Raw genomic sequence first — 21552 nt, 5'->3', positions numbered from 1 at the left:
TTCTCCCTCAGTGGAATGGGGATGACGAGTGTCTGTCTCTTTCCCAAGGATGAGCTCAGTCCACGCACTGACTCCATACGGTCACTCCCTCTGGAAACGAGCCGGTTTACTGGAAAACCAGACCCTCCCTCCAGCGCGGCCCCAGCCCGTGCCTGACTCACGGATGAATTCCCTTTCCTTGTTGAATGAAGTATTACTTTCCCCTCTCAGAAGTCGAATCCAGGCTTTGGAATTCAAGGCCAGAGCTGTCCCGATGTTGATGATGATTTTCTGCTGTGGCGGGGGACAGAGATGCACGTGGCGCAGGGGGGCAGCCCTGCGGAACTCCATCAGTTACTTGGCCCGCGCCTCCCCTGTCACGGGGCAAGAAGAAATCGCTTCTCAAACGCGCGGCGGGGAAGCGAGCCACATGTCTGCTCTCCCATACCGCCCCCTCCCGCCACTGGTGCAGAAGTTAACCCCTTCAGCGCCAGCCTCAGTTTCTGGCTGCTGCGCAGCCCCCGAACCTGATGAAAAAAGATGGCTTAATGAAGCCTCCGCCAGCAGCTCAGCATGAGCTTGAGCACCTTTGAGGGACAGTGCTCTGTCTCTTTGTCTCAGCACACAGGGTCTTGGGAGATTCACACCCTTCCACTCCTTCTGCAAGGTGATCTGGTTTTATTACGCAGAGCTCTGTGCCTCGTTGAAAGCGGCTGTTAAAGATGAGTCTCATCAGATCGGAGGAGCTAAGTAAGGTCGGGCCAGGCCAGTCCTGGGAGGGGAGACCCCCGAGGAGAAGAATCGGGCTGCTGCTTGCGAGTGGCGCTGATGGACTGGCATTTCGTCTCTTCTCTGCTCCAGCCCTTCCGGTCCAAAGCAAACCCGTGCTGTAGGCGGCGCCAACAGTCAGATGAGACATGAAACTAAGATCCCGCCTATGTGGTCATGAGAGGTCCCGATAAAGGTCATCCGACGCCAACCCACCATGCTCTCCACCTCTGTAGGCGCAGAGTCGAAGCCCCAAGTCCTGACAGAATTCCCCTCAGTGTACCACGGGCACCATCTGGCCTCCCTTCACTTCCCCTTGGCTCACCTGCTGAAGCCATTTCTCCTTCCTCCACCAGAGCTGCAGGGGTGATTCTGCAGCAGCAGCCCAGCTGGGTTCTGCATGGATTTGTGTTCCCTTATGGGCTAAGCTGTCCTTGCTTAAGTTCATTGTCCAGCTGACTTCCTACATGCTAGCTGGCTGCTGCAGTCGGTAAGATTGAATTCTGAGGCTTTTCTATTCTGAAATAAAGGTTTAAGTGTCTCAGCAATCGTGAGCAGGAGAGGGTGCATGGAATATAGCTGACCTGTTGTTTTTTTAAGCAGTGGGGGGGAGTTGGCGTTCATAAACTTTTCACAAGCTTTTCAATGTAATTAAGAAAATATTGTAAATGTGCTTTCAGTTGGTTTTTTTTAAGTTGTTGGCATCTGAATTTTGAAGTGCTTTATGTTCTCTTGCTCTTTGCAGATCCTGGCTTTTAAAAGTCTGCTGGATGTGTTTTTTTTCATGTTTGCTTTGTCTTGCTTATGAGGTACGAAAGAGCTTTAAAGTTTCTTTGCTGACATTTCTGTCTGAAGGGATTTTATATTTCCCGAGCAATTGAGCCAAGATATTTGCAAACACAGGAGTCGATCAAAAAATAAGCTTGAGATCGGACCTCGAAAGTTTTTTTTTGTGGCATGCTATAAATGAAGCGAGGAATTAGTTGAATGTGAAAACATTCGGAGCTCTGGCTTTTTGTCAGTCTGCAGTTCCAGAAGGTCCGGAATCCATCATGGAAAAGCATGTGGCACCGCTGGTTAGCAGAGAGGCTCCTCTCAGGTTCGGAGCGAAGGGTTTTCAGCTTAGCGAGCAAATGAGAAAAGCAGGGCTGCGGATTGCTGTATGTCAAGTGGAAACATTTTAAATAGAGGCTTAAAAAACAGCAAGAAATAAACTTCCTTAACCATAAACTTGGAGTTGGGGTTATGGGGGAGTCTTGTGATTTGCATGCAGAATCAATAGACCGAGCTGGATATTTCCCTGCTTTTGGCATCTCTCACTGCTTGAATTTGCGACACAGGGGTTAAGCGTGAAACTAGATAATTCAGGAATCAGAGGTTGGGGAAGGGAGTTTAAAATCTGACATTGATTATTAGAGACTTGTTTACTGCTAGGATTGGTCAGGCAGACAGCTCCAATCCAATCAAATCTGTTATCCTCTTAGAGTTCAGGAATCCACAAACACCGATGGACTGACTAGCAGGCAAAAAAAATAATAACATCCCATGATATCATCCGATATTCCCCCAGGGAGAAGGCGGGAGTCTGTTGGTGGAATTTCTTTTTCACTGGGCTGTGGTCGGCACACGGCTCTTAGCACACCACAGCCTGAGAGACGGAGACTCGGCTCAGATGGCGAAGCAGTCCCCATGCTGATAGATAGACCTAAACCTTTTATGCAGTATACTACACTAGGGCTCGAAGTGTTGCATGTAGAAACCTAACATAAAGTTGCTACTTATTTTGCTGATTTGGGCTGTACTTGGATGAAAGTCTGTCATTGTACATTAGTTACAAACATGGAAAAGATCAAGTTTCTTTGCTTAGTTGGTGACCTTTTACTGGGATCTGCAAAGAAAACAGTGAAGTCTCCTCTAGTTTATCCTCAAAGGCACTGACAACGTCAGTCATACGGAGTTCCTTATCATTAACGGTGAAACATGAACCAGAGGACACAAGTGAGAACTCTGTGAAACACAAGGCACTTCTTCACACAAAGGGCTGTGGGAGTCTGGAACAAGCAGCCCAGCTTATTGAAGCTGATACTCACCTCTATCAAGGCTGGGTGTGATTATTGGATCATTTAGCTATGAAATACTAAACAAGTTTAGTGGATTCAACAGTGGATTCATTGTCGACTTTGCCCGTGGTCCTCTGCACATGATAAAACTACACCATAGCTGTACAGTGTGACTATAATAATGGTAGAAGAGCAACACTATGTGTTTAGCTGGTGTTTTTTTCCCAGCGGGAAAGCATTTTTCAGAGAGGACTGGAGGCACTTTATTTGTTCCCATTATGTCATACTCTCTGTGTTCACTTTTCATTCCAAAAGTCTTTCACATTCAGTTTCCTCTTGCTTTCCTGCTAAATTCATCTCTGTAAGGGGATGTTTCCATGTGGGTAAAAATGAAAATGGATCCGAATCCCAATGCTTAGAGATCTGATCATTACAGGTTTTCCTTGCTAGAGGTTTTATAATTGAAAGCAGGCTCTTGCAGCTTCTGTTTCCAACTTTAAGTGCACATCGCCATGATGGAGCTTGCCTCATGCAAACACCAGAAATAAAGTAACCGATGGAACTCTTTGCTTGAGCTTTACATGTTAAATCAAGGAGTGAATTATGACTTCCAGTTTTTCTTTAGTGAATCGTCCATTCCCATCTTGTTCACAGTCCTCAGTCTTTTTGCTGCAGCTTGGCGCTGGCCACCACCTCCTGCAGGTTCATTGTGAGCTGGGAGAGGCTGCCAGGTGTGTGCTGCCCAGACTCCAGCTGTTCAGCACTCAAGTCAGGTGCGGCGGGATGTCCGTTTTAAATCAATAGCATAAAGGGCTGATCAAGAGCTGAAAACTCCAAGTTGCTAAAAGGGGCAGTGCAGGGGCATGATTTGACTTTTTGGCTTTTGGCAGCTTCACAAGAAAAGGGTCTTTTTAAGCTTTCAAGCTTGCTGGATAGAAACCAGGAGCAAATGTGTACATTCCTTGGTGTTAGGAGTCAGATTTTCATATTTCAGCCTGCTGTACTCCCCTCCTCCCCCAGAATCATGCTTGTTTTTCTTCTGCGATCCGTGTGTTGTTTTAATCCCAGTGGCTACAGCGCGGCAGCACCCTTGTTCCTGGAATCTTTGCGCTTCCTGTCCATTGATGAGGATGACATAGATTTATTTTGTGAGGCTGCGAGTGTTTTTGCAAAGATTTGAAATCCAGATGTTCTCTCGGCCCTACCAGTCTGCAGAATGCAAGGTGCGCACAGCCAAACGTTTAAAATCAGATTTTTGTGCCTGCTCCTTTTTGTTCATTGTGTGTTTTTTTTTTCACGTACACGCTATGCCTCTCTCCAGGTTCCCTTTTTCATCCCTGGGATTCATCTGGACTTTGCTCAATGTCTATATCCATCCATTATGGTATCCCATGTATCACAGTGGCTGGGTCCCACTCTGTGCCTCCTCATTCCTTCCTTGGGTCGGAAGAAAAGAATTTCTCCCTTATTGTAACATTTTGCCTCTGTGTTTCATAGCCTCACCTGTACAGCCTGTGTTTAGTAGTATTACCTGGGCAAGCTGAGCCTTTTGAGGCAGAAGGCCTTCCTGTGTCAGTACAGCTGATGGGCCTCCAGGAGGAATGTATCAAACTGAAGAAGGACGGAGACACATAATTGAATGGAGAGCAGCGGTGAGACCAGAATTCATGAAAAAGGCCAAGGCGCTCATGTTATTTTAGAAGATAGAATTGGCAGCAGTTCTCTGGGTCTCGTTAGAAAGCAACATTTTTTTTTCTGGAAGTTTCTGGTGGTATTTTCTCTCTCTCTCGCTGGGTGGAGGTTGGGCCGGCAGGAAGTGGCAAAGTTTTTTTGGGATCCTCCGGGAGCTGAGCGATTGACCTCTCCTTTTTTTCCCCCCTTTAACTCCTCGTTGACAGGACGGCGCCTGGGTCCAGCTTGAGTGAGCCTTGCAGGCAGAGAAGTTTGAATTGGGTCTTGTGTCTGGGGCTGGTTGGCCTCCCGCTTATGCCTTAAAAATCCATCTGCTTATTTGTACTTTGGTGCTGTACAGCTGCATGAAACACTTATCCAATTATTCAAGCTGTGTTTTTCAGGAAGGCGGTTATATTGACTTTGACTGAGGTGATTAGTGCTCGAACACTAAAGACCAGCTGCAGGAATGTGTGTTGATTAATCAGCGCTTGGGGGCAAGAGTTAAAAAACTACCAGGAGAGAGAGAGAGAGAAAAAGAATCCTGCAAATAACCACGTTGATCTTATGGTCTGGACCAGCCCTGTGTACCCCGGTACGGAAGCCTGATCCAGTTCCATGCATTTTACACAAGGAGTACAGTCCAGTTCCATGTAGCCCGGCCCATTAGTCTGTTCTAGTCCTGTGTAGCCCGATCCAGTCCAGTTCCTGTCTGGACTACATGCCTCCTCTGTCAGCAGCTTCTTTCAACAGCCCCCTCCGTATGGCAGCTGTTACCCCCCTGATGTGGCAGGTAGCATGACATCAGCAGAGATCCCTGTTCTTCATCACTTTCCAGACCTGGGAGCAGGCGTCAGCGGGCAGCTGCGTGGAGCCAGATTCTAGGAGTCAGTCCGCTTTCTGAACCAGGCCTAGGGGACCGGATCGTAAGTTCTTCCGTGGGAAGTTGGCCTCTCTCCCCTCCCTGCTGGATACACCCGTCTGTATTTATACCTAACATGCGATGCTCATTGCTTTAGCACATGAGGGGAGAGCTTATATAGGTGGAGTGCGGTCAACGTATATTTTCTCTGCACTCAATGCAGCCAAAATATGATCACGAAACAGCAATCCTGATCATGTTCTGCCTGCCACTACTGTGTGTGGTGCAACAAAGAGCAAATTTATTCTTGACCTGACTTTAGATATCCAGGACGCTCATGGAAGTCCAGTCAAGTTCTAAGACTCCAGACAGTTTCCCCTTTAGTTTAGTTTTAGGATTTAGTTTTATGTATCTGGTTTGGAGTTTGCATGGCTATATGTAGAAAGAGATCAGACATAACAATTGTTTAAACAAACAGTGGTGCAATTAAACAAGGGACAAAGACTTAAAGCAGGAGTGAAGCATACACAAACAGTCCAGACGGTGGCCGTGTGGTAGTACTTAGCGCAGCACAGGGCTGAGGGGGGAGTGTAGATGGAGCTGTCAGACTCTGCTTATTTTAGCAAGGTCCAGAGGCGTCTCATCAGGATAATGGAGAACTTGCCACACACCGCGAGAGCAACTCCTGAGTTTATTTTTCAGATGACTCTTTTAGATCTGTAATCCATCTGGCTCCAAGATTCATAGCAGGAGCTTTCGGACCGTTTTAGGAGCAGGACAAGAGGAGTTTTTTTCCTGGTTAACCAAACTAATGTGACCGGTTATGTATGGGAGAACTCAGGGATGGAGCAGGAGCACAGGAGTTTCCCCTGGTTATTGGCGGAATGCAGCTTGCGTCCCGTGACTCTGGGTATTCCGAAGCAGCAGGGGGACACACCCCTCTGGAACGTGCTTTCCAGGGCGGTGCCCTGTTTCCTTCCTGCTCCCAGGATGCCGAATGGGAACAAGCATGAAGTAGTATCGCTCAAAGCACTGACAGGGCTGAGGAACTTGCACACAACCCCTAGGAGACCCTGCAGTATTCCGGGGTCCTCCGTAATGGAAGAGCCCCAAAAAGAGGAATGGGGCTCCATTTATTGGCATTGGTCCTCCTCCTCATATAAAGGCACTCACTTCAAGTGCTGAGGGAGCCAGTGTGAGGTTCCAGAAATCATGGGTTTGAGGCTGGGTCTTGTCACTATGACCAGGAAACTCCTGAGCGGCAGTGAGTCAGTGGCAGAGCTCAGACCTGGAGCCTCCAGCTATATCAAACCCCTTGACCTCTACATCACCTAGTCTCCTCAAAGTGTTGCAACAAGCATGAAACAAATTCATAGTGGCTGTAAGAGCACAGCAGTCTGTAAGGCCTGGAGTGGATCAGACTGCATTACATCAGGAGGGTTACGTAATTCGCAGAACAGAGTAATCCTGGATATAGCTTTGCATTTAGAAGTCCCAGTATAGTTTCTTAACACGAGGAGTCTTGCTAAAAAAAAATCACTGGTGTTTCTCTAATAATGTCTTATTTGCAAGACTCTTAGTTGTCTGCAGATTTCCCTCCCCTTTGCAGAGCACCCACCCTTCTGTGCTTCATTTGACATTTGACTTCTGAACAGGAATGAATATTTTTTAGTTCTGGTGTGAAACCCCTGTAACTGTTGATCAAATAGACTTAAACTAAAGAGCTGTAAAGAATGCAGTGTGCAAGTGCAGCACGTTCATTAAGAACTCGATCAGCATTGCCGCGGGGCTGTTCAAAAACGAACGTATAAAAGGTGCATTTTTCCTGCACTTGCAGCCTCAGGATTCCTGGCTGACATGGTAATTGGGTGCTCCTACTGTTTTCAAACCCAGCAGATGAGACCATCTCTTTGCTTCGTGCTCTCTGGCGAGGAAACATGGGCGCGCCGCTTGTCCCGGCTCAGTGGGATCGTTCACACACACCGGTCCCAGCCCACACGCCACCTTCCAGCTGTGTCCCAGATGATGGCATCCTCCACTTGTCCCATACATCACTTTTTTTTTAAATAAACCTCGTTCCTTTCCTCTGTGCTCCTTGCAAATAGCAAATGATCTCCTTGAATCCAGGTTTCATCTGCCCCACAGAAATTATTTTCCTGCATTGCAGCATTGCCCAAGCTCAATGACCTGTGCTGCACAAGTCCCAAGCTGCTCCTGCTCCATCTGGTGTTTGGGGGTTTGGGGTTTGTCACAGTGATTGCTTTGATGTGGCAGGGGTCTATCCTACCTGTTACTCAGTGGAAGCAGGACTGAGTATACAGGCGCGCTTGTGTCACTTAGCTGAAAGACAGGACACTTTAACAATGCAGACAGTGCAGACACTTCATAGAGGTTCTTGCAGAGTTCACTGTGTAGTGTGGCACAGCTGGTAGTGAGCTGCACTTTGTTCTCTTAGGCAGCTGACATGGGGGGGTTGTAGTGGTCCTTTTTGGATTTGGAGTGCCCAGCTCAGTCGCCTGAGAGAGTTCCCTTCTATGATCATGATTGTAGGGCTTGAGCAGCAGTCACAGAGCGCTCAGACCCACAAAACATCAAAGTGTTGCTCTTTTCCTGATATCAGTTGTGCTTTCAGAATAAAAACATCTCAAAAGTGGATAAGTTAGCAGATGATGGGGTGGGGATGGATTCTGCGTTGTTCTTACAGTGAAGTCTCTGCCCCTGTTGGTTTGTGAGTTGATTGGTTCCACGTTTGAAAGCTGGTGTTTGCAATTGGAGTGCGATTTATTTCTGTGGCGGCAGGCAGTCCTGGGAGGAGTGTGTGTGTTGAGGGATGATTCATCCGAGTCAGTGCAGCGAAAAGCTGGAACAGGCGCTGGGAAACAGGACAAAATAAGCGGGATTTGGAAAACTCCCTCCCAGCGTTCTCATTCTTTTTTTAAACTTCCGGTCTCCCTTGGGCTCCTGTGTCTGTGTTGTGTCACACAGTGGGAAGATCAACAGCTGGCGTCTTTTGGAAAAACTCCTGAACTGTCCTGGACACGATATTGGAAGTGTACTAGGCTGATATCCAGGGATTTCATGTCAAGGGAAAATAAAAAATAAAAACATCAAAGCAAAACAAGTGCATTCTTGCTGTTGCTGTGCCTAGTTCTGTTAATCAGTCCAGAGTTATTTAAGCCCTGTTTATGTGACAGAAATGTCATGTTTAAGGCAAATGAACTCTCAGTAGGTGGTATCATCTCAGTAGGTGGTAATGCAGGAATCTGGGAGAAGAAGTGACTTCAGATAAAGTGCTTATGTCTGGGGCAACAAAGTGGCGCGGTGGTTAGCTTTGCTGCCTCATAGCGCTGGGGCCCTGGGTTTAATTCCAGACCTGGCGTGCTATCTGTGTGGAGTTTATATGTTCTCCCTGTGTTGACGTGGGTTTCCTCCCACAGTGCAAGGACAAGCTGGTAGGTTAGTTGGGTTGTGGGCGAACTGGCCCTGGTTTGAGTGCCCTGTGATGGGCTGGTGTGGCTCTGGCCATGACCCAGAATTGGATAGAACAGTCAGAAAGGTGATATATGGATGGATGCTCCATGTGTAGATGCTCCATGTAAAATTCTGGGCTCCACTGTGAAAGCAACAGTGGATGCTACAGGGGCTGCTAATCAGACTTGTTGGATTGAGGCAGGGAGCGTCGGGGTTTTTTCCAGCATCTTTTCCCCCAACAAAAAAGCCGTCAGCAAAACCCACCTCTGCCCAGCCTCCACCAGCTCAGAGCCATCCCTTTCAAGCACCGCTCAGTGAGACGCCCCCCTCTCCCTCTTCCATCTGTCTCTCCCCCTCGACCTGCGCTGGCTGGTTTAATCACCTAGCTGTAAAAATGAAGTATCTGTTTACATCCCACGCTGTAAATTCGCCAAGCTGTCAGGACGGCTGATGTCGAGGTGGATTGCTGTGAAATCCGGAGCGCAGGTCCACACGCTGCTCCCGTGAAAAAGAAACGTCCCAGTCTTCTGCAGCGCTCTCCCTCCCGCACGCACGCACGCATGCACACACACGCACACACATGCACGCGCAGTCGTGTCAGAGGAAAGGGTTACTGCAGCCCGGCTCTCGAAACAGCGGCTGTTCTCAGGCTCCTGCAGTTTACAGAGACCGAGGCAAAGCGAGGGGGCTGCAGCAAACATGCCCAGATCCTGCTGCTCCTGCTGCTGTGCCGAATGTACCAGCTTCAGATAAACAGAGGGAGGGAGGTCTTGTGTAACCGAGAAAGAATGGACGATAACGGAATGAGAGCAGAGAGACTGAGCAGCCCCCAGGATCTCTGCTGAGTTTATTTAGCAGGACCATCTGTACCAGGACAGGGTAGGCGGGGGAGAGAGGGCCATTGCAGGTCTTAAAATTTATTATTAGCGTCCCCATAAATATTACTGCACTTTGTTATCACGGGTATTGATTTTTGTTACTCTTTTTATTTTCCTTTCAACATGCCCTCACTGAGGCCCTGGGTTCAGTTCTGGACCTGAGGTGCCATCTGTGTGGAGTTTGTATGTTCCCCCCTGTTCACGTGGCGTTCCTCCAGGTCCTCCAGTTTCCTCCCACAGTCCAAAGACATGCTCATAGGTTCACTGGCTTCTGGGAAAACTGGCCCTGGTGTGCGCGCGTGTCCTGTCCAGGCTGTACCCTGCCTTGTGCCCATTGCTTGCAGAGATAGGCTCCAGCTCTCCTGCTACCCTGAATACAGAGGTTGCAGAATGGACGAATGGACATGCCTTCATTTATCATTCAGTTACAGTGATTGTAGTATTGCCTTCTTTTTCTTAGTTTTTTCCTCCGGTATACATCAGCACTTGCTGTTCTGGTGTGCAAGTCCAAGGCTTTGGAGAAACCTCTGGTGTCAGTCCTGCTGGGACAGTGTTTTCTATCTGACCTGAGAGAAAGGGGAAGAGGGGAGAGAGCCAGCTGCTCAGAGGACGGTGAGACAGGTCACGAGTCGGACATGGTGAGGAGAAGGACACCAGACGGCCAGGGGGTGGTGTGAGGGGAAAAGAAGGTGTGGAGAGAGTGAGAGGTGGATGGAGAGTCTCACCGGGAGACAGATGGAGAGAGGCGGTGAGGGAAACCTGAGAGAGAGAGAGAAGGCTGACTGAGGGAAGACGGACTGGGAGCCTGAGTGAGGAAGAGCCGGGTCGGCCTTTGCAGAACCTGGGCCCGCTGTCCTGTCCCAGGTTTATCCGCGCGGTCCGGAGCTCGGTTCCCCCTGCCAGCTGGAGGCGCCGGAGACCGAACGCAGCCTCTTGGCCTCTGTAAGGCAGGGTATTGTTCTACTGGATCCTCCGGCACCACAGCTGCCCGCACGGGTATGTGTTCGGTGAGCGGGCAGGAGGGGCTGCCAGGGTTTAATTCAGACAGGCTGTGGACTGGTGTTGTTCTTGGCCGTCCTGGCGGTGAGAGCGCTCCGGTTCGAGAAACAAAGGGGAGCGCAGGTCGCGTATTCTTCTGCAGTCACCGGGCGGCCCATAGGACGAGGCAGTCATTATTTTGTCTTGTTCTGTGAGAGTCTAAATTGAAACCTTTATCACAATCAGTCCCCCCCCCCCCACCACCACCAGCAAAAACGGTAGTACAGAGCCAACAAAAACCCTGCTAGAAGCTGAACTGCGTTCTCTGTGGCTAAATTCTAAACGCAGCTTTCCACTGTGGCTCCCCGCTGTATAAAATGGGTATTTTTCTGTCTGGGGTGTTTTCCACCCCCTGCCTTCTGTGTGCCACTCTATGCAGCGCAGCGGTGCTGGAGAATGTATCAGAAGGAGGTGAGACGTTGGCACGACTTGCTGTGACCTCGCAGCTGGAGAAGCTCTAGTCAGATTTCGGGGCTCGTGCCGCCCCGGCCCGGAGACAGCAGCCCGGTACCTGGCAGTACCACACCCGTTTGATTCTGCCTGCTGTGGGGAGTCGTTTTCCTGCACCTTCTCCGTACTCTTCCCTGCTCTTCCCGCCTGCGCTTGCACCCACTGCTCTGGAGTAGCTTTCCCACAAGCCCTCTGCCTGCCCCTGACTGTTCCCACAGCGCTGCCCATTGCTTCGGCAGGCTTGCCCAGCAGCCTGTGCGCGTGCAGAGGGGTGGCCTGTTCCCAACACCGTACAGGCAGTGGGTCAGCAGCCTCTAGCCTCCGTATGGACAGGGCTCACACCTTCCCGGTGATGCCGGTGCCCCAGTCTCCACTGGCATCATGATTTCTGACCGGCGCTGTTAGAGAGGTATTTCTGGCTCGGTCCTTGGAGCTTTAGGGAATTTCACCTGTCAAAGAAGTGCTGGATTTGCGCATCATTTTTTTTTTACTGTATTAGCATGACTGCCCACACTTCTCTAAGGGCTAAGGAAGCATGATTTATCATCACACCCATTTGTAAATTTATTTGATCGCAGTTTATTGATGGTTAAATGTGGTGTTTCGCAGGGGTTTTTTTCCAGTGTGGGTTTGACTGTCATTATTTTTTTAGCAACTGGTAACATCTGCTGCAGTCTGCATACGGCTCAGCGCGTTGAATCCCACAGCCTAGACCAAGTCTTTTGAAGGAAAGAAATTGGATGCATTAAAAACAGCAAAACAATAAAAAGAGCCTGCGACGTCATCACCACTTTTTCTTTGGTCGTCATTTTTGTTTGATAAATCTTCTGATTTATCTTTTGAAGTTAAAAAAAAAAAGCTGTCTTGTTGGGGTGAGGGACTTGAGGAATTGCTGTGCTTGGAGCCCCACTGGAGCACTGGCACTGCTGGCATGAATTGGGAAGGCAGAGTCCCTCGTTGAGCACAAAGCAAGACGCAGATCGCGAGACGGATAACTCACTACACTTCAGAGCTCGGACGCAATGTTTAATCCAGAGCACAACTCTGCCGTCAGCACGGCGCGGTGCAACACATTGCCTTCTATAGGCAACAGTCTCCTTTCCTTTGGCTGGACGTGCTGTCTCTGTGGAGGCCGTGCGGTTGTGTGAGTATGATTGTGCAGGGAAGAAGGGGGGTGGGGATTGTGTTTATATAACCAAAAAAGACAAAAAAAAAAAAGTCAACTGGAGCTGGTTCAAAAGAACAAAAAAAACCCTCTGCCTGCCTTCCTGCTGAGCAGAACCTCAGGTCACATTACCGCTGTGTGATACCGAGTCAGGGAGCTGCTTCCACACGGCTGTGCTCTGAGATGGAGGGGATCGCAGAGAAATGCTGAAAGTTGCAAACGAGAGCAACCTTCCAACATCCTTTCATCCGGCCGTTTCCCAGAGGTTCCCAGGAAATCCTTTGTGTGGATTTATGCCGCAGCAGCCTGTCGCAGGCCCCCACCACCCTTCGTGTAAACAAGTGCCTTCTTTTCTCTCTCCTAGACATGCTTCCTTGTAGTGACCAGCGGCCTAATAATTAAGAACAACACAGTGGTTAGCATTGCTCCCTTGCAGCGCTGGAGCCCTGGGTTTCTTTCCTGGGGTGCTGTCTGTGTGGAGTTTTTATGTTCTGTGTTTGTATCCCATCTTGTGCCTGTTGCTTGCTGGGACAGGCTCCAGCTCCCCTGCAGCCCAGAACTGGGAGAAGTGGTTAGAAGATGGATGGGTGCGCAAAAATGAGTAATGCTGAGGGCCACATTACTGCACCCCCTTGTTGTGAGTGTAGTTTCCTGGTAGTCGTCGGCCCTAGAATTGTCCGCATTTGCGGGATTGTGAAGAAAAATCAAAACAGTAGTACACTGCTCTACTAATATTAGAGAATGGCATGATCTGTTGGTGTATCCCTTCCTTCCTTTCTAAATTAGTGGAAATAGCTCAGCATGTGTTGTGTCCCATGATTGCTAAGGGAGATAAGCTAACAGCAGTCCAGGCCTTTGCCTCAGTGTGCTGTGCTATAGGAAAGAAAGCTGCTGTAAGTAACCCCAGAAGAGGCATGACTCTTCTTACAAGTGTGTCTCTTTTGCTGCTGAAGGCAAAAGTGAATCTGGTAATGTGTCGAAGCAGACAGGGACTGGTGCACAAAATTCAAACACAGGAAGGGCAATTCAGGCTATAAGGAACTACTGAAACACATCTAATGGAGTTTTACTAACTGCAGGGCAGTAAATAGTTCCATTTCTCTGTGGACATCTGTTTAATCCGTGGAGAGACCCATTTCGGTATCGGGCGTGTTCTCTAGTGTTTTGTTAACTTATAAAGGAACGCAATGACGCAGTGAGAGGAGGCTGTTCATTCCCACATTCATTCATGTTTTGTGTCTGGGATCTGGTGCTGGTGTGAAGTGTGTAACGTCCTGGCGTGAGTTTGTTCTCCGATTCTCCAGCAGTCGGATCGTGCCCTCCCTGGGGTGCCAGCTGACACGAAGGCATCCCATCCAAGCGGAATGTACTCGATGCCTGGCAGCTGTCTGGGAAGCGGCTCTTTCATATTCCCGACAGTGTGTAGCGGATAGGGAGGTGATTATGGTGGCCTGTCCAGAATCTATTAAGGCCAAGAGGCACACGAGAGCCACCCTACGCCATCTGGAAGGTGCCCTCCTATAAACACAGACCTCACAAGTTCCTTGATTACTATTGGGAGACCTCTTTTTTTTTTTGGAGCAGCTGGGGTTGTGATAATAAGCCCTGACTTTTTTTTGTTTTTTGAAGTGGACCTTGTGTGCGTCTTTGGGGTCAATACTTTTGCTATTACTGACTTCACCTCTTCATCCTGACTTGTGTTTTGTCACTTTGTCAGTATCGGGGAATTGTAATTCCTCACTGCACCTGATAGCTGTTGATTCCTGTTGGGGAACACACGTCGGCGGGCAACCGGTTTCTTTCTGTTATGAGAAAGGGAGTGAAATCAAAGCAATCTGGATTGTTTTTTTGTGTTTAAGCTACAGGCGCTAATGGCTGTGCGCAGGTGTGAACACTGGCTGTAAGGTACTGGGACACAGGGACAGTAATCCGCTTGGTGCTGGGGCTTCCTCAGGCACTGCGCCTGTGCTTCATGGTTGATCATGTGCAGTGTGGGGTGGGAGGGGAGGGGGATCTATCAAAATCAATAGCTGTGGCTGGAGCTCCTGGCTGTCGCGGTCTTCAGCTCTCGGAGGAGAGGAAGCTCTCGGTGTGAGGGGTGAAGAGAGGAGAGGCGCACTGCTGTGCACGGATCGAGTCATTGCGTGAGAGGTCGTCTCGAAGGCGCATAGCGATGTGCTTCCAAGCTCTGCCGTTCAGTAGCCTGAGCTGCGTGGTGTGGTGAACTGGTCTCTTTGTTTCGCATAGATATTTACATTTGTTTTCACAATGCAGGCCTGCTCTGTCAGGCTACTGTAACCATTCTGCGCTGAGCTGTTTTCTGTGTCGGCTGCTGTCCAAGGAGGAACAATATCCCTAGAGGGGAGAACAGCTGTTGCAGTCGGGTTTTTTTAAGCTGTGCTGGAGTTCTGTGTCGTTTCGCATCTCGTAAAGCGGCTCATAACACTTGCAAGTGCCCACTGTCCCAGCTGTCTTGCTCTTGCGAGTTTGTGCTGCATAGTGATTTGTCAAGACATCTTTTTTTTTTCCTGGAGTACAGGTCCATATTAAATTGGACAGGGTTGATGCAGAGTGATGCTGTGGCAAATCACAAGGCACAACATGAACGAGGCACTAGCACCTCAGTGTCTGATAGACCTCCACCCTCTGGGCGTGCTGGGGCCCTGAAGCTGAAGGCTGATATTTATACTGTAGGAAATTGGAAAACACCACTCTTGTTTTGTTTGGAGGTATTCGTTTCCACACATTTTAATACTTCACAGCATTACACTCCTAAACCTTCCTAATAAATCTCCAGAAACTATGAATGTGGAAGAGAGCCCATTAGCCAGCAGACCGATGCACCGGCCTTGGTGATCTTGCAGGAGATAACATTTCAGGAGGGGGACTGCATGTTTTATTGATTTTGTTTTCTTGATTGAAAATAAGGTGATTAACTGCATGTTTTAATTTAGCTCCAAGGAGAGCGATTAGGTGGTTTGGCAGCGTGCACTGCAGCCTTCTGGCTCCTGGGACCCGGTTCTGGTTCTGGTTCTGATTCTAGAATGGGGCATCTGTATGTGTTGAGTTTTGTGTCTTCTCCCCATATTTGTGTGGGTCTTCTCCGGGTGTGCCAGATGTGTTGGCTTGGTTAATTGTCTCAATTGTCCCCATGTGTGTGCCCTGCAGCAGACAGGCATCCTCTCCAGGGTGTGGTCCTGCTTTGTGCCAGGAACTGTCCGATAGTACAGGAATGGATTACTCCAAGGGGCCATCTTCAGAACTAATCATGTGACTGAAAATCGTGCCCTCGCTCTTTTTTTTTTGCCCTCCTACTTTTGCTCAGATGTCCGGAATTCGTCTGGTTCTGCTGCCCGTGTCTGTAGAGGCTGGGCGTCTCTCGTTCTCTTGCTCTCTCAGTCCCTCTCTCACTTTCTTTCTGTCTGTTATTAAATCCAGCTGTGGATCCCTCTGCCTGAATAAACGCCTCTTTGTGATTTGGCCTGCATTCCTGCGCTGGGGTCTCCGGGCCCCGGCTCTGCCCCGTCCGTAACTCCCGGCCCCTCGTCTGCCAAGCCCCTGCGCTCAGGGGACGGGGGGTGGGGGTGGGGGTGTCTTGGCACTCCTAGAGAGATGAACAATGTTTTTTAAAAAAGAAATCCGAAAGGGAGCTTGAGGTTTCGCTCGCTGCTCTCCCCTGCACCAGACTCCTGCGCAAGCATTCCAAGGCACTGAGGTGACTGTTTTTCAACCCGCTGTGTGCGTACACCAGTATGTGTGTCTCTGCGTGCCTTTTCTTTTAATGATCGACTTTTCCGAACACATTGTCTGCAAGCAAACTTCTCCTTCGCCATCCGAAACCCCAGTCTGGGACCATCTGAAACCAGCTCCACTACTGTTTCTCTCTGCAGTGCCCTTACTGCTGATCTGAAACAGTTATGCTGGCCCATTTTAAAAATGATTTCTCGAGGATGGGATTGATGTGCACCAGTCTATGCTATCGATGCGTCTGTTGTTTTGAATGAATGCTGTAGGAAAGTAAGCAGATTGTTATCATTAATTATGTGGGGCTGCAGTGACTACATTTTAGTTTATTGCATTTGGCAGGTTTAATATATAAAAAGGGATTTCAGAAAGTAAAAAAAAATTGGGGAGGCACAGTGCTTGATCTGCTGTATTCGTCAGTTCACACTTACAAAGCCAGAGAGCACGAATTAAAAAAACATTGATCACTGATCCTAAAGGAAAAGCCAGGACATAAGTTTGAGTTTTAACATCTTGGCCATGAGATAAGTTGTTGAATGAGACAAAGGGTTTTGAGTGATGTAACATTCAAGTCAGAATCCAGACTTTTTTTCTTCTCTGGAGTCAAACCACAAGGCCAACATGTCTCAAAACTTTGGGAATAATGCCAGTGGATTTTGCTGGGGTTTTACAAAAGGCAAGAGCAAGATAGATAGCAAGGCAGTGAAGCTGCTGTTATTAGATTATTGAGATTGGGTGCAGCAGGAGTTATTAAAAAACAATAGACATGTTTGACCTTTGGATGTCCTGTGCGTAAGCAGCAAGATTATTCCACTTCTGCAGTTAAATGAAAACAGTTATGAACTCGATTTGGATCAAGAAATAAGTAAGCCTGGGTTTGCATGCGACAGTGGTACGGTGGCGTGGTGTTCAGTACTGCTCTGGGCCCTGGGTTCAATTCCAGACCTGAGGTGCTGTCTGTGTGCAGTTCGTATGTTGTCCCCGTGTTTGCGTGGTGCTCTGGTCTTCTCCCACGGTCCAGTTGTCGTCTGGGAATACTATCCCTGGTGGGAGAGTGTGTGTCTGTCTATGTTGGAGTCTGTCTGCCCTGGAGTGGACTGGCGTCCCGTCAAGGGTATAACCCTCCTTGCTCCCGTTGCTTGCTGGGATAGGCTCCGGCTGCCCCACGACCCTGAATTGGAAGGAGCGGTTGGAGAATGAATGGATAGGTTGGCAGGGAAATGGGAGAGCCATGCCACAAGAGCCTTTTTCAATTACTAACCCATCATGCTCAATTACTAACCCACCTTCCCATTTTATCACCAAACCCCCTCACCCATCAACACACCTCCTTCACTTTGCTCCAGTGAACAGCAGGCGTGCGCCTCCTAGTTTAGAACCCAGGTCCTGTAGGGTGGGGAGGGAAGGAGAGAGAGGGTCAGAGCGTGTTGCTGTGCTGTGAAGTGACGTCCTTGGCCTTTTTCCTCAGTGCAGTGAAGGAAGCTGTTCCCAGGTCAGTTAAGTCTGTTCTTGTCACCTAGACAGCTGTTCCTCTTCACAGTGTGACACTGTTGATCCTCTCAGACTGCTCTACAAGACAGGAGGTGAAACACAGGGACATAGCGCAGTAAATAGCTTGGCGTGCTGCACTGCACCCCTGTCTGCTATGGACTTTGGCTATTTTTATTGATGTAAAAAGACTTGCTTTTCAACACGTGTATTGTTAGATAACCTTGGTACTGCAGCTGTGTGTTTCTGTAAATGTTTTTTTTTTGGTGTTTGGGGGTGGGGAGTGATTAGCTTAGCTTTCAATCCAGTGTTGCTTTGTTCCAGGTGCAACAATCTGATACTCCACCTCCCTCCCCTTCCAATGGAGGAAGGAAAGACAAAATATCCCGAAATCTGTAGGACTGACTAGGCAGACAGTTTTGCTCTGCAATGTATACATTTCAGTGGCATGCAAATACCAGAGGATTTTATGCGAAGGAGCTTGTGGATACTGGGGAGGGTGGAGGGGAAGTTAGTGTGGCTTCGACAGCAGCAGCTGCAGAGTCACTGACAGCAGGACCCTGGTTTAGTGTCCCGTCTGAAGGATGGAGCTCAGGGCATGGTTTTGAACTGGGAACCTCCTTGCAACAAGCCCTATCCCTCAATCTCTGGACCGCTGTAGCTGGCGTGAAAGTCTGCAGAAAGGTACAGAATGGCGCAGCTGGTTTCGATAGCACCGAGCCAGGCGATTGAGAGTTAAGCCACCACCCTAAAAAAAGAAACCCTTTTCCAGCTTGAGTTTGTAAAAACAGCATATTGACCTTTTAAAAATAGAGCTCGTTGGCTCTAACTGCCCTTGCCGTTGGAGATGATGGGTAGTTGACAGAGGAGGCGTGACGGGGAAGTAATTTTCACATCTCGAGCAAAGTGCAGCTGCCTGGTTGGTACAGCGGGGGAAGATTATACCACACTGCCGATCATTGGGTCGGGAATTCCTTGACGTAACGGCACTGGAGTTGGGGTGACTCCAGAACTCGGGGCTCCTCGGTGCAGGGAGTTACTCCAGAGCTTTTGGGTTCTCCAGACCTGCCTGTTGGGTTGCATGTTGAACACAGTGAAGTGTATTGAGATCTTGGAAAGAAAGGGTGAGGCAGATTATTTAAATATTAAAACCGAAATAAAAAATGCTTCAAAAATCCAAAGCTTTGACAAATGATTGTAGCTGCACTGTAGTTGATTGAGAAATTGAATCACTTGCTTTGCACAATTAGGCTTTGTACTGTATATACATAATGTTCAATGTGACTTTAGTAGAGTAAGAGTTATGGAGATTTTAAACTTATGAGCTGTGTCTGTGTCCAGCTCCTCTTTCCTGAGTGTTATTGCACAGCTCGGGCGTGTTTTTGTCCATATGTGAATAACTTCGGATAGGTTTTATGCTGCATTAATTTTCATGGATAAGATTTTCCAGCCAGCCTCCCTCCCTCAGCCCATTTGTTCATTTCTAGAGTTGCCAGGCAGTGAAACATGATCAAAAATAGACTTTTTTTAAATACTTTTTTTTTTACTGCTTCAGTCTGGCACCGAGACAGCAAGGGTGTGAAAGTTTCTAATGAGAACCAGGTTCTCTTCTCCCTTCCACGACAGCTCGTCTGATCGCAGCAAGGCTGGGCACGACGTTACTGCTGCGGCCCAGTCGAACGGTCCCCACATCCCTACATGGGATAAGCCCTCCTGTGTATGAGACGTGCAGAGAGACACTTCTCGATAACGCGATCTTGTTGCGATGAATTAACGCTATCATCACAGACTGTATTTTTGCAGTAACTGTCCAAAAACAGGGAGAAAAAAAATCCCTCTCCAGGAATCATGAGGTGTGAACATCAGTCACCTTCTGAAGCCATGCGCTGCAGGACTCTTTTTCTCCACCTGCCTCTCCACGGGTCTTGTCTCTCCCCCAGCGTCCTTGACTGGCCTCTGGGGGTCTATCTCTCCCCTGATTTTCCCCACATGGCCTCTCCGCTCTCCGTGGGGCCTGTGTCCTCCTTGAGTTTCTCAGCCCTGCCACTGGCCTCGCGACCGGGCCCAGATTCTAGACTGGGCCTGGACTAGAGACCAAGTGGACTTCACGGTGCCGACAGTGCTGTGTGCTGCAGCCCCCCTCTCGCTGCGGCTCCAAGGCTCATTGATTGCCGGTCCTGAGCCAGGCCTCTCATCCTCAGCCCGGGCCCTCCAGCGCTTTAGATCGCCCCCTGACTGTCCTTCACCTTGGTCTGACCCGCTCCCTGCAAGAACAAAAGCAGCACCAGCAGAAATGCGGATCGGTGTTTCACAGCAGTCTTGTCGTGTTGGTCCCGCTGGCTGTACGTTGGGTTATCTGAAGGGCAGAGGAAGAAGTACAAAGGCCTGGTTCTAACGTCGGAGGTTTTATTTTTCTGGGGTGTGGGAAGGGGATTAGCTGTGCATTTTCAGAGAGAGGGAACTTGTTCTGCTCTCTCCTTCTCACCTTCCCACGGGAGAGATGAGTGTGTTTGTCCCACGCAGTGTGTTTGTCCCACGTGCAGCCGGGCTTTGTAGCTTAGCAATCGGCCACTCCAGCTCTCCCATACAGGGGATGTTTGTACACTTTAAAATCCCAGGGAAGTGGCATCAAGAAAGATTCCCCCCAAGGGGCTGTGGAATTAGTAACGATAATGAGAAATTAGGCTAAAGTTGAATGTTGAATCTCTTCTGATTGTCCGCAGCCCCTCCTAGTGACCGTTTCAATCGCATGGCTTTCTCGACTTATTAAACTTCCTCTCTCAAATCCACGGATTTCCTAAGCACACAGATTCATGTCTCAAAATGCAGCTGCCATTAAAACTGCGTGAATCTCAAGTCGCAGAAATCAAGTGTTTCCTAGGCAAGAGTTTTTCTGACCTTCTGATTTGTGAAAAGCTCAGATGCGGGCTGCACAGATGTCTCGGAGGTGTGTTAGACAAGTCGCATGAAGTTCAGCATAAGGTTCATAGGCTTAAGGTTTTAACTGTTTCTCACAAAAATAATCTTTTAGAATCTCGTTTGTGTTGAAATGTTATAAAGTTGTGGGCATTTTAAAAAATCACAAACAGAACCAAGTGTCATTTGAGGTCTTTTCTCACAAGTTTTCCATCTTTAGTTTTTTGACATTTATTTACTTTTGGATATATTAATTTATTAAGCAGCATTGGTTGTATAATGGTAAATCTGAAATTTATTTTTATGAATATATGCTACTGGAATATAGAGAATGAAAATAAGCGTAATATCTTTTTTTTGTTGCTTCTCCCTGCTGGGATGTGACTGCTGGGAGTTCAGTGGTCAAGTTTCCCAGTGCGGTCTGTCACTTGCACTGTGCATTTGTACCCAGCTAGGCCCTGGCTTCAAGCCTCGTGTTTTAAGCCTTTGTTTTGGCTGGTGTGATTCTGGTGCCGTGAAGCATAGCTGTGACTGTAGTCGAACCCAAAGTCTGAGGGCACGAGCAAAAATTCTAATACCTCCTAATCAGATTGTCAGAACAAGGTGCTACCAGTGTTTTGACAGTGAGCTTTCTTGTGTCTGTATTGGGAATCATGCGCTGGCTAAATATTGCACAGACAGCGGCCAGGAAATCAGGTTATTACCCGAAGCTGTTTAACATCAAGCCACATCTGAAACGGCATTTTAATTAATTCCATGATTGGATGATTTGGGAATGAGATGTCCCGAGACATTGACTTGGTATTAAGGCAGTGTTTGGCAAGATCAATTCGTTTTTTTTAAATGTCTACTAGTTTTTGGATTTCTGTGCTCACGCACTCGGATACTCTCCCTTTCCTTTTCACTGCCTTCTCTGCTTGTTCTGTTCATCTCCCAGTCATGGGAGAGGAAAAATAAATCCAACAACAGCTGAGCAGGCCCCTGGATATTCTCACAGGCCTCACTGTTGCATGAAAACCCATTTAACCCTGTCGGGAGCAAGCTGTTAGAAGAAAATGACTT

General features: G+C 48.4%; 1 protein-coding gene across 2 annotated transcripts in view; it reads left to right on the top strand.

The window, feature by feature from the left end:
* kank2 (KN motif and ankyrin repeat domains 2) overlaps positions 1-21552 on the top strand; it is a 53713-nt gene that overhangs the window by 3159 nt on the left and 29002 nt on the right. The window lies entirely within an intron of this gene.

This window comes from Atractosteus spatula, chromosome 14, assembly GCF_055471065.1.
Source record: "Atractosteus spatula isolate fAtrSpa1 chromosome 14, fAtrSpa1.hap1, whole genome shotgun sequence".
In the NCBI taxonomy this organism is placed as follows: domain Eukaryota; kingdom Metazoa; phylum Chordata; class Actinopteri; order Semionotiformes; family Lepisosteidae; genus Atractosteus; species Atractosteus spatula.
The sequence above is the reverse complement of the archived record's forward strand: the minus strand, read 5'-3'. Positions and strand labels throughout refer to the sequence as shown.